This window comes from Mus pahari, chromosome 10 (assembly GCF_900095145.1).
Source record: "Mus pahari chromosome 10, PAHARI_EIJ_v1.1, whole genome shotgun sequence".
NCBI lineage: Eukaryota > Metazoa > Chordata > Mammalia > Rodentia > Muridae > Mus > Mus pahari.
Genome location: NC_034599.1, coordinates 115,452,216 through 115,463,924, shown reverse-complemented (window position 1 = coordinate 115,463,924; position 11,709 = coordinate 115,452,216). Strand labels below are relative to the sequence as shown.

General features: G+C 47.4%; 1 long non-coding RNA gene across 1 annotated transcript in view; it reads right to left on the bottom strand.

Annotated features, from left to right (window-relative positions):
* Positions 1-314: 314 nt before the first annotated feature.
* LOC110328693 overlaps positions 315-11,709 on the bottom strand; it is a 102,290-nt gene continuing 90,895 nt past the window's right edge. Inside the window, exons 4-5 of the long non-coding RNA XR_002380873.2 lie at positions 7,926-8,026; positions 315-3,966 (exon numbers count right to left, since the gene is read on the bottom strand). This is a non-coding gene — a long non-coding RNA (uncharacterized LOC110328693). The remainder of the gene's footprint in view (positions 3,967-7,925; positions 8,027-11,709) is intronic.

Genomic DNA, 11,709 nt, shown 5'->3' with positions numbered 1-11,709 from the left:
AGCCATTTGGCAGGAAGGCGCCTCCCCTAGAGCTATCAGGGCTGCTGACCCCACCGCCATCTGGCAGGAAGACATCTCCCCTAGTTTACTGCCCCCGGTTAAGAGTCATACATCAACCAGGTGTCCTGCTGCCCCTGATAAATCTCAGGCCCTTAAAAATTTGTGAACGTTTTGGTCTGCACGTACTCTTCTGCTAATTTGCTATGTTCAAATGAACCAATCGCATGTAACCACACCAATTCTCCCCACCCTCAGACCCTTACCCTATAAAGACCCCAAGCTTTTGGGCCTGGTTGTCGACTTCCTCTGTCTCCTGCGTGAGATACGAGTCCACCCAGAGCTCTGCCATTAAAGTACCTCGTGTGTTTACATCAAGAAGGTTTCTCTGTCATGTTTCCCTGGGACACTCTGACTCCTGTGACCTAAGGACCCGAGGGAGTCCTCACAAGGGGGTCCTACACATGTGCTTTCTGTGACTGTCTTGGGGATCAGTGCCACTTGCTCTGAGAATAAGCCAGTGGCAGATAGTAAGGCCAGCTGCTTGCAAATCTCAGTGAGAAAACGGGAGTAGTTAGACATGGCACAGGCTACACACGTCCTTGGTCAGGATTCAGAGGAAGATGGTGCAGCTTCGGGGTGACGCATGAGCACACTCCAAAAAAGTAAAATTTCCAAACCCTCTGTTTTGGCACGATCCCAACCTTGCACTAAGAGACAAGGGTCACTCAGAAACAAGGGAGAGGCTGGGGGACATAGCAGACCATCTGTAGCTAACTCTGCTCCTTAGTTTAGAAAATGATTATCTCAAATTGAGTGCCTTAACTCGTAATCTTTGCAAAGATAAGCCCTGGCTGACCCCATAACTGCTTTGGGTCCAGCTCCTTTGTGTTGTTGTGTACACACACACACACACACACACACACACACACACACACACACATGTGGAGGTCAGAGGTCAACCTATGGTTTCTTCCTCAGAAGCAATCTACTTTGTTTGTTTGAGACAGGGTTAATTGCTGGTCAAGGCTGGCCCATTAGGCTAGGCTGGCTGGCCAGGGTGTCTCAGGGGCAGTCCTGTCTTCACCTCCCCGGTACTAGGATTATGGGTATGTACTGCGTTCAGGTTTTCATGGGTGTGTAGTGAGCACTTCACTGATTGGGCCATCTCCCTAGCCCTCTGATCTTCAAAACTCTGCTTCTCCCTTGGGGCAAGCCTAACCACTTAGAACCCATATAAATGGCAGCTGACAGGCAGCCCCACTGCAATCGCAGCGTTCTGGAGGCAGATGCAGAGAATCCTCAGAGTAAGCTGGCTAGCTGGAATAGTCCGTTCGGGTGAGCTCCGGATTCAACTGAGAGGCCCTGTGTCGATGAAAGAGAGGGAGAGCAGTTTAGGAAGACTCCCTATGTCAACCCTGCCCCCCACCCCTACCCCCAAGCCAGCTGGCGGGGAATACCTCTTTCACCAGGGCTACCTACCACAAAACAGACCACAAGAGAAAAGCCAGGCTCCAAATGCTGCAAGGGAAGGCAGGTGTTATGTAAATGACCCAAGATGCCTGGGGCCTGGGGCTTTTGAATCTTAGACCTGTTCCAGCTCTGCAGCTAACCTTGTTTCAAGGGCTCTTTCTCTTCCTTTTATTTCAATCTTTATTCAGTGTTCCTGGTCCAGTTCTTTGTTGAAGTACACAAGAACTTTAAGTGGGTGTCACTCGCACCCTGACTCACACCTTTTTACACTCCATATGGCCTAGGCGGTCTTGTACACAGGCCGTTGCTCCAGGTTCCCTGGCTTCTTTGGGGGAGTATATGCCTAGTCTGCATGGTGGGAATTACTCTCCAAGCCAGATACAGTAAAGAGCTGGTAGATAAATACCAGGCTCTCTTGCTCTTGGGTTGGAACGATCTGAGATGTATTTTGTAGGATCCCTCAGAGGTCCCCACCTACCTACATTCTTCTCCTCCACTACACCGCCCAACATCCAGCTGTCTGTTGTAAGTGTATTGATTTTGAATGGGTATAGATTACACTGTTCCTATGGTAACCTGCAGTAGGGCAGTCTGAGGGGCAATGCATGAATCTTTAGGCACTCGCCTTGTTCTGAGACTGAGCCAGACTGTGGTACCTCCTGAAATGTCACATCCCAGGAGTCGGCTTGCTCACCCTACTCCTACACAGACTTTCAAGGAATCAGAATACACAGGTCAGGCCAACAGCCTGGGTCAGGTAGGCATTTTCTTCTTAAGTTTTATGTTTTTTATTTCATGTGTTTTGCATGTGTATGTACCATGTATGCACCGTGCCTACAGATGTGAGAAGAGGGCTTCAGATTCCCCAGAACTGGAGTTAGATGACTCTTAGTTGCCAAGTGGATGTTACAAATTGAACCCAGGTCCTCTGGAGGAATAGCCAGGACTCTTAATTACTGAGCCATCTCTCTAGGCCCCGGTGGATATTTTCTACATGTGTTGAACCTGCGTTTCCTCATTGCTTTTCCATAGGTTGTAAATAATATTGTAAGTGGGATCTGCTTGAGTTGGAGTCAGTAAAGGGCCTGTGATATTGCAGGCACCAAGGACAGAGTGGTAACCGGCAGGCAGCCGGCTTACATGCACAAGTCTTGGCAGATGTCGGAGATAGGATGTGCAGGAATCAAGTCCTGGTTCAAAGAGGCTCCTGGGCTGTTGGATCCCAGCCTGGAGTTTATTAGTACAGTTAATATTACATGCAAATAGATTTCTCCACTTTGGCCATACCAGTCCATTAATTCAGGTCCCGTCTGCTACATCTTTATCCTCAGCAGGTTAATCCTGCCAAATGCCTTTTCTGGAGTTCATGTCACGCTGTGCTTGTGTGTTAACAAAGCAATTGTCCTAGTCCTGTCCTGTCAGCTTTGTGGCCCTGTCTGGTCAAGGCAACAGTGGAGGAAGGGCACACACGATTTTTGTAAAGATCTTTCTACTGCCTGTCCTATTTTGTCTTGTTTTCTTTCTTTCTTTTTGAATTAATAGGGTTTTCATTAAATAGATCTAAGGTCAACGTGTTGGACAACTGCCAAGGCCAACTGTTTTTGTGGGCAGAAAAGTCAAAGCTCTTGGTGATTTCCAAACTTTGTCTAGCAGTCCCACGAAGCCACTGGTTAAACATGTCGAGGATGGCTCAAAATGGGAAGCTGGGCTATCTAGGGCCTTTCTGGTCTGATGGAAGAATCATAGTGTAGGCTGTTAAAAAGATGGCTTTTGCCATCACTAGACAGGGTAGGAGCATGCCCAGGACCCATAGAGTGCTGTCTGTGTCTTAAGTCTGTGTCCCGATGTTGTTAAGGCCCTGGATTTGAACCTTGGGGCTATCCCAGAGGAGGGTCTGGGGATGTAGCTTAGTTGGTAGAGTCCCTTCCTAGCATCAGGAAGCCCTGGGTTCTGTCCGCATTACCTCATGAACTGGGTATGAGGTAGAAATACTAGAGAATCAATTCAAGGCTATCCTCAGCTATACAGTTGAGTCCGAGGCTAGCTTGGGTTTCATGAGATCCTGTGTTATAAAGAAGCAAACATTAAAACAGATCCTAGGGAAGCTGCCTTCTGCTCTGACCTGGAGCATGCTGTTTCTTTCTCTGGCCTTCCCGTGGCTCATTTATAAAATGGCCACACCACAGACCTCTGCATATGGCAGCTCCAGGGATTTGGTTGCTGAGACATGTTAGGCATGCAGAATGCTGTTGGCATGCACTCAGCAAACATCAGGGGAAAGTCAGCTCACATTTGCATGGATCTGAAAACTGATCACACCTACACTGAGTACATACATGGGTAAGCTTCACACAGGCATGCCTTTGAGGATCTTCAGATGGGAACTCCACTCTTGTCTGAGGATTACAAAACATAGCAATGAGGAGACTTGTTTACCTCACTTCCTCCTGAGGCGTGGTCATTATCCTGGAAGACTCTGATGGGCCCGAGGAGGCACTGTAAAGGAAGTAAGCACAGGGCCTGTGATTCTGTTCCAGATCCTGGGTCCTTCAATAGCTGCAGTGACTCTGGGCAAAATCGTCAACCTGAGGCAGGAGGATCTGGAGTTCCAGGCTAGGCTAGGCTACACACCAAGACCCTGTCTCAAAAACAAAAAACAAAGAACAAAAAAACCAAACAAAATAACAAAACAACAAACAACAACAACAAACACAACAAAGAACAAAATAAAATGACCCAAAACAATAACCTCAACCTAAAAGGTCTAGCTGAGGTTCCTGGCCCACTTCTGAAAACACAGGAAATGCCTCTTGTGGCTTTGTGGCTATGGAGTCCCCTGCAAGGGACCAGGGCTTTGTTTTCCAATCCTCACCCTCCTGCCTTCTAGTCTCTCCACAGCATTCATGGAAAGGCCATTACAAGGGACGAGGAGAAAATCCACCAGTAGAGCACCGGGCTCCCGACTCAGGCTCAGGAAGTGGCCGCACCGTTGCCTCACTGTCGACATACTTGGCTTGTATCTGAACACCCTAAGCCCCACACAGCCTGTCCATCGACTCAAGCATGTGGGATGTGCTTTTAAATTATGGTCTCTTTGTACAGATTTGAAACTGCCCCAAATGAGGCACAGCTGAGCATGTACCTGGTGTGAATATTCACGAGTCTTTCTGATAACCTTGGTGTAGAACTTTAAACCTATCTGGTGTCAGATATGTCATTACAGCATTCTCCACCTTGCATGGAGATAGACTTACTTTGCTAGAAGCAGGAGCAGTATGCTGCCTTCAGTGATCCAGCCACCTGTCTCCTTCTTTTCCTCTCTTGGATCTCCTTAGAACCCATACTATGCCCTTGTGATCGACTCTACAACACGTTTGTTACCTTTCTTTAAAGCAACAACTAGACCTTTATTTATTTGTTTATTTATTTATTCGTTTATTTATTTATTATTTGTTTATTTATTTCTTGTGTGGGCTGAGGAGGGAGGTGTGCAGACCAGGGAGCTTGTGTGGAGGTTAGAGGACAACCTTGTGGGACTTGGTTTTCTCTGAGCACCATATGGGTTCTGGAGAAAGTGCCTTTAACAGCTGAGCTGTCACGCTTGACCCCACCCCAACTAATTTTCTTAGTTTTGACTAGAATGAGAGGCTACTGTTTTACCAGTTTCCCACTCAAGGAAACAGAGGTGGAGACATGGCTACCGTCTTAGCCTGCTGTAACTAGCAGATGCTGCAGAGCCCAGACTTGAACCCTGAGAAACTGGCTCTCTAGGCCACTAAGCTATGACATACAGACATACATCTTTAATGTGATATGACGTCTTCAGCGGGCATGGGTGGACTTCCCAAGTCACTAGTTAACATCTTAGCATTTACTTATTCCAAGTTGCAGCTATGTCTTCTGCAAAAATTCCAACCTCTTGTTTGCTTTCTTTTTATTGTATATTTTAAGGGCAGGGTTTCATGTATCCCAGGCTTGTCTCCAACTTATGTAGCTGAGAATGGTCCTGAACTTCTGATCCCTCTGCCTCCAACCCCTAAGGGCTGGGATTATAAATATCTATCACAATGTTATGTTTATGCAGTGCTGGGGACTGAACCTACTAGGCAAGGACTCTACCAACTGAGCTACATCCCTGGTTTCCTTTATTATTGTGATGAATACCGTATTTGAGTTTTTCGGGGGGAATAGGATGAGGGTATTTGTAAAAACAGAGTCTTACAGAGTTAGACAGCCCCAGCATCTAGCATATCACAATGATTAGAATAGGGAGGAACACACACACACACACACACACACACACACACCCCTACACCCCTTAACCCAGTTTTCACTTGCCAATCTGTTGAGTAGAATCAGTCTGCAATTCCATGCTAATTAAAACAAGGTGGAATCAGGCTATTTGCAAAATTAGCAGTTCTGACTGTCTGGCCTCAGTGGCCCAGGGGAGGCCCACTGAAGCCTGCTAATGCTGAGAAGACAGTTTTCTCCATCAGGATCTGGATCAAGTCTTGCCTACCTGGTGACTGCAAACATCTCTGAACTTTGTGCACCGGATAAGAGACATTAGGTTCCCATTAGCAACCCTGAACATTTCCTCCAGAAAGATCAATCATGCTCCAAGCCTTCAGACACATGGCCATGGCTCATAATTTGTCTTGGGAGGTGGGAGGCATAGCTTTTCCGTGATGAGTCTAGGGATCTGGGTGTGGCTCTGGTGGATGGAGCAGTGGAAAATTAGGTTTGGGAGCAGAATGGTAAGTAGGACTTTGGGAGGATGATGTCTGTGTCATGTGATCAATTCAATCAGCAAATTTGCTTTATGCTTTATGCATGCTATTGGAGTTTTTTTTCATACCTCCTAGTCTCCCCCAATCATGCTACCTGATACCTCCTCAAACCATGGATGCGCACATGCACACTTGCATGCACATGTGCGTGCACACACACACACACACACACACACACACACACACACACACACACACACAGGAAGCTACTTCCCCCTGGAGATCTAGTAGGGCTCTGCTGAAAGCTACCTCCCTGCCACCTGAAACTTCCTATGAAACACACTCTGTTGTAGGGACATGCCCCTGGGTAATGAGAGTTGCTGTCTGCACATATCTCTAGAAATCCACAAGCTTTCACCAGCCCAGGGAGACAAATCCACAAGGGGAGTATGAACACACACCACGAACACAGTTCACACACACCATGAACACAGTTCACACATACCACGAAAACCACAGTTCACACATACCACGAACACAGTTCACACACACCACGAACACAGTTCACACACACCACGAACACAGTTCACACATACCACGAACACCACAGTTCACACACACCACGAACACAGTTCACACATACCACGAACACCACAGTTCACACATACCACGAACACAGTTCACACATACCACGAACACAGTTCACAGCCGAGACAATTCCTCTCAGTCATGCTGACTGCAAGATCATCACCTATAGGGCCCCTCCCCTGCCTCAGAACTTCCAGGGAAGTCCTAGACTTTCTGAAAGGCATCAAGCCCGGAGCAGGCGATCTGTTGTCTCTTCCTGTGGGGGTTCTTGGCAATTCCATTTTCACAGTACCAAATGCTCTCTTGTCAGATAAAATACACAACTGTGGAGCTGGAGGAGCAGTTTTTCTCAGGGAAGAAAAGAAGTTTGGGTCTGGGAACCTGGCCCAACATATCAGGACCTGAGAAGCCTGACTGGCTGCATCTGTGTTCAGCAGACCCACTTCCTTCCCACAGCCCTGCTGTGAGGTTCTGGGTCCCATGACTTCTGCCATGATAGATTTGCCATCTGTCCAGTATTTCTCCCAAGACATTCTCTTTTTAAAAGTGCAGCCATCATTGTAGTCACGGAGGACAATAAATCTTTAATGGAAGGAGCATTCACAGATCAGCGAGGGGAATCCTATTCCAGGGTAGAATAGGATAGGACAGACCAACCAGTGCTCAGAGATGGCTTCTGGGAAAGAATGAGGGAGTCCCTACCTCTCACACTCACAGCCCTGAGCTGGGAAGATGATGGAAACACAGGCTCACTCCTACAAGGTCACCTGCATCACTTTCAGACCTGCTGGCACCCGGCACACTGCCAGCCACTATGTGGCAAAATGACCAGCAAAAGCAAAGGCCAAGCCACAAATCCGAACTGTTCCAGGCAGCTTAACTGCCACCTTGGCACAGGGACCATTGGCCTTGTAGACTGTGATTGGACTTTATGGAGTTTTATTGCAGCTGCCACCAAGGATACACTGCAGCTGGCACCTCTGAGGTCCCCTGGAGTCCTGGACTATCCAGTACATGTCAACAGTGTGTTTAAGGGGCTGGGAAAATGGCTCAGTCAGGCAAGTGTTTCATGCAAGGCCATAAGGACTTAAGTTCAAGTCCTTGAAGCTCAGTTAGAACTCTAGGGGTGACACTCACCTGTATCGAAAATTTTGAGGGGTAGAAGACCAAACAATTCGTGGGGATTTCTCAACAGCAACTCTAGCTCAGTCAGTGAGTTCCAGGTTCAGTTAGAGACCCTGTTTCAAAAATAAGACAGATGACTCCCAAGGAATGACACCTGATATTGATCTTTGGTCTCTAACACACACATGCACAGATGGGCATGCACACAGGAACGCATACACATGTGCACACATGGGCATGCACTCGGGAATACACACACACACACACGCACACACACATGCACACACACACACACACACACACACACACGCACACGCAAACACACACACATACTGCTGAGTTCCGAGAACAGGAGGCAGCTTACTGCACATGCAGGCGCTCCAGGCCTGAGTAGTCATGGGACAAACAGAAAGGTGAGAAACACAAGGTAAGATACCACAGTTAAGGGAGCAACATGGCTTTCCTGATAACTCCCTGCATAATTAAATATTGACATAACTAAATAAGGAATGCTTAAACAAAAATTCCAGAGGCTTTGCTCAAAGTAAAGCCTTTTTGCCACAGGGGGCTGCAAGGACATTAGGATACATCTCCACACTCCAGAGATGATATCTTACCTGGAAATGCTACATCCTATGCTGACCAGTACTCTGCCTGTGCCTCAGTTTCCCCATTGCTAAAATAGGATTAAGCAACACCTTTGAGTCTCAAAATCAAACCATACGTGCTTGGTCTGAGGCTATAGCTGTCACCAGTTCAGACCTCACCACCTGGCCCAGAATAGACTCTTTGACCTGTTATCACCCCAAAACAGTCACAGCCTCAGTCTTCATTCTGCAAGGACATCCACACTGCCATGCTCAGCCAAAGCGGCTTTGCGACTCAGGTGAGCTTCGTGGACAACGGAAGGCTCCCGATACTGTTGGCCTGACCAGAAGCTAGGTTACGAAACTGAGGGTTGGGTGGGGGTGGGGGTGGGGGGCTCTGCCAGCCAGGGCTTCCATGCAGGGTTTTCTCTGTGTGACCAAGTTCATTGACAAAGAGATAGAGTACAGCTAACACTACCACAGTAGCCTCCAGGTACCTCTCAGCTCCTGTTTGATTCAGTGCTGTCATAGGCCTTTCAAGCACAGGCAGAGAGCATTAGCATTCCTGCTGTGGGGCTGGGGATCCCTCTGATTGTTTGTCTCTGACACTGACCTTTCCAGACCCCCACCCCGCCCCCAGCCTCTTCACACATTGCTAGAAAGAAAAGAAAAATGGTGTAATGCTCTGTAGATAAGGCACCAAATACACAGCTTAGTCAATGACATTCCTTTGTCCCCTCCCCCGCTAGAGGCTCCACAGACAGTTATAGAGCTTCCAAGAAGAGCTGGGGAGAAAGGGAAAAAAACAAAAACAAAAACAAAACCCTTACAACCTTGTCTTCTCAGCTGAAGAGACCTCAGACCCAGTGACACTGGTCTCTGTTTTGTCTCCATTTCGTAAACAGTGACACTGAGAAAGAAGAGCTTGAAGCAAGCTTTCCTGGAGGGAGCTTAGCAGTTTTTGTAAAAAAAAAAAAAAAAAAAAAAAAAATCATGTTTTTAAAAAAAAAAAAAAAAAAAAAAAAAAAATCACAGGTTGAAAGGGCTTGTCCCTATATTGCAAACATCTTCAACTCTTCCTCAAAGCAGCCTTTGGCCCATGGCTGGCACTAATTCTTTACTATTGCAGTGGGCCCACAACAGCAAAGGAAGCAAAGCAACTCCTTCACAGAGTTGAAGTAGACTAGGTTGGCAGAGGCTTTGGGGGTACATGCTGCACTCCAGTGGTTCTTGGTGAGCACCCACAGAGACCTGAGTGCCTGGGATGGAGGGAAAGGTCAAGACAGGCTTTGTAATTAACTGAGTCTCCCACTTCGACTGCGGAAGAAATGAGGTAAGTAAAGATTTAGAGCCAGTTTCATTTACTACAGTCACCACGGCTGAGAGCTCACACAGGCTTCCATGTCTCCACAGAAATGACCCCCAACAACACAGTGAAGTATTCCTTAGACAACTCTGCCAGGCAAGGCCGGAGGGGTAGCGTGCACTCTCTCAGCCACTCTTAATAATGCCTTTGGGCATCATTGTTTCACAGGATCAGCCACATTCTGGTTTGGTTTTGTTTTGTTTCCAATATCAAAGCTTAAGAAGACAGTTGGTGTGGTGGTGGACACCTTTAAATCTCAGAGACCACTCAGAAAGCAGCAACAGGAAGATGGCCTCAAGTTTGGGGATGCATAAATGAAGGCTCTCAGAGTAAAAGCAATGGACAGTATTATATAACCGAGGCTGCCAACATTAAGAACACATTTTGGAACCCATTAATCACCACAGCCACCTCATACCCAGAGCTTGCTCACTGTGACCTGTCAGACCTTCTGAGACCAGAGAGTTCCTGGTGGAACCTGCACCTAGCCACCACACACTGTTCTTCAAGTTTGTTGTGCTCCTCAGGCACACATTACCTGGGACCTTGGTAAGAGGTCATCTTCCAGGTCCGCTGTGGAGACAGGCTGAGGAAGTGGACACACAGAGCATTTATGGTATACACTACACTATATGGATTTCTAGAACATTCCATATACATTATGCTAAGAACTTTTGGAAGTAGAACGTGGAGTTCCACTTTAGCCACCCAACCACTGCTGTGCCCTGTGGGGCAGACACCTTCTCTCTTCAAGTCTGAGGCCTGGCTTTCACACCCAAATCCTCCTGACTTTCCAGGGACCTCTGACATTTCTGCCAGTGGCTCGGGAACTGAAATTCTCTGACAGAGATAATTGCTTCGATTTTAGTGTCTTGCCAGAGGTATAATCTTGATCTTGAAACTGAAGGAGGGTCTGGGGGGGGGGGGAGGGACCTGAAGCAGGCTCAGGAGTTCTTTCAGCAGACCCAGCATCCTGAGGCAGCCCATCAGCTCTGACTAGGTCTAGGAGTTTGAGGTCATCCCCTGGTACTCTCTGGCCTAATGCAGCTGCTTTTCTGAATTAGTCTCCATGGGCTGGGGCCTAAGAAATAATGTTCACCTTCAGAGCACCTTGCTGTTGCAGACACCAGAGACTCGGCCTAAAAACTAACAGTCAGCAACAGCCTAGTTCAGGACTGCTGAGGAGGGACAGATACACTTGGCTAGGCTTGCAGGTGCTGGAAAACAAGCCTTACTGCTTCATTCCACACACCTCTGCTTCTGCCCTGTAGTCATCTAGTCTTCAGTCAACTTGACACAGCTATTATTTGAAAGGAGGGAACCTCAATTGAGAAAATGCCTCCATAAGATCCATCTGTAATGCATTTTCTTAATTAGTGATTGGTTAGGAGAGGGCCGGCTCTTTATGGGTGGTGTCATCCCTGGGCTGGTAGTCTTGGGTTCTCTAAGAAAGCAGGCTGAGCAAGCCATGGGGAACATGCCATAAGCTGCACCTCTCCTTGGCCTCTGTGTCAGCTCCTGCCTCCAGGTTCCTGCCCTGTTTGAGTTCCTGTCCTGACTTCCTTTACAATGAACAGCAATATCAAAATGTAAGAAGCCCAATAAATGCTTTCCTTCCCAACTTTCTTTTTGGCCATGGTTTTTCATTGCAACAGTAGAAATCCTAATGAGGTCATCTACTGAGAGGGTATTATCAACCCTGGTTTTAGAGTGAGAAAATAGACACATTGCCAACAGTTCATGTGCTTCCAGTGATAGGAGGGCCAGACAGGGTGAGTGTCTTTGTAATCCCCAGATGATGAATCAACAGCAGTGTAGGGTACTCCTTTTTTTTTTTTTTTTT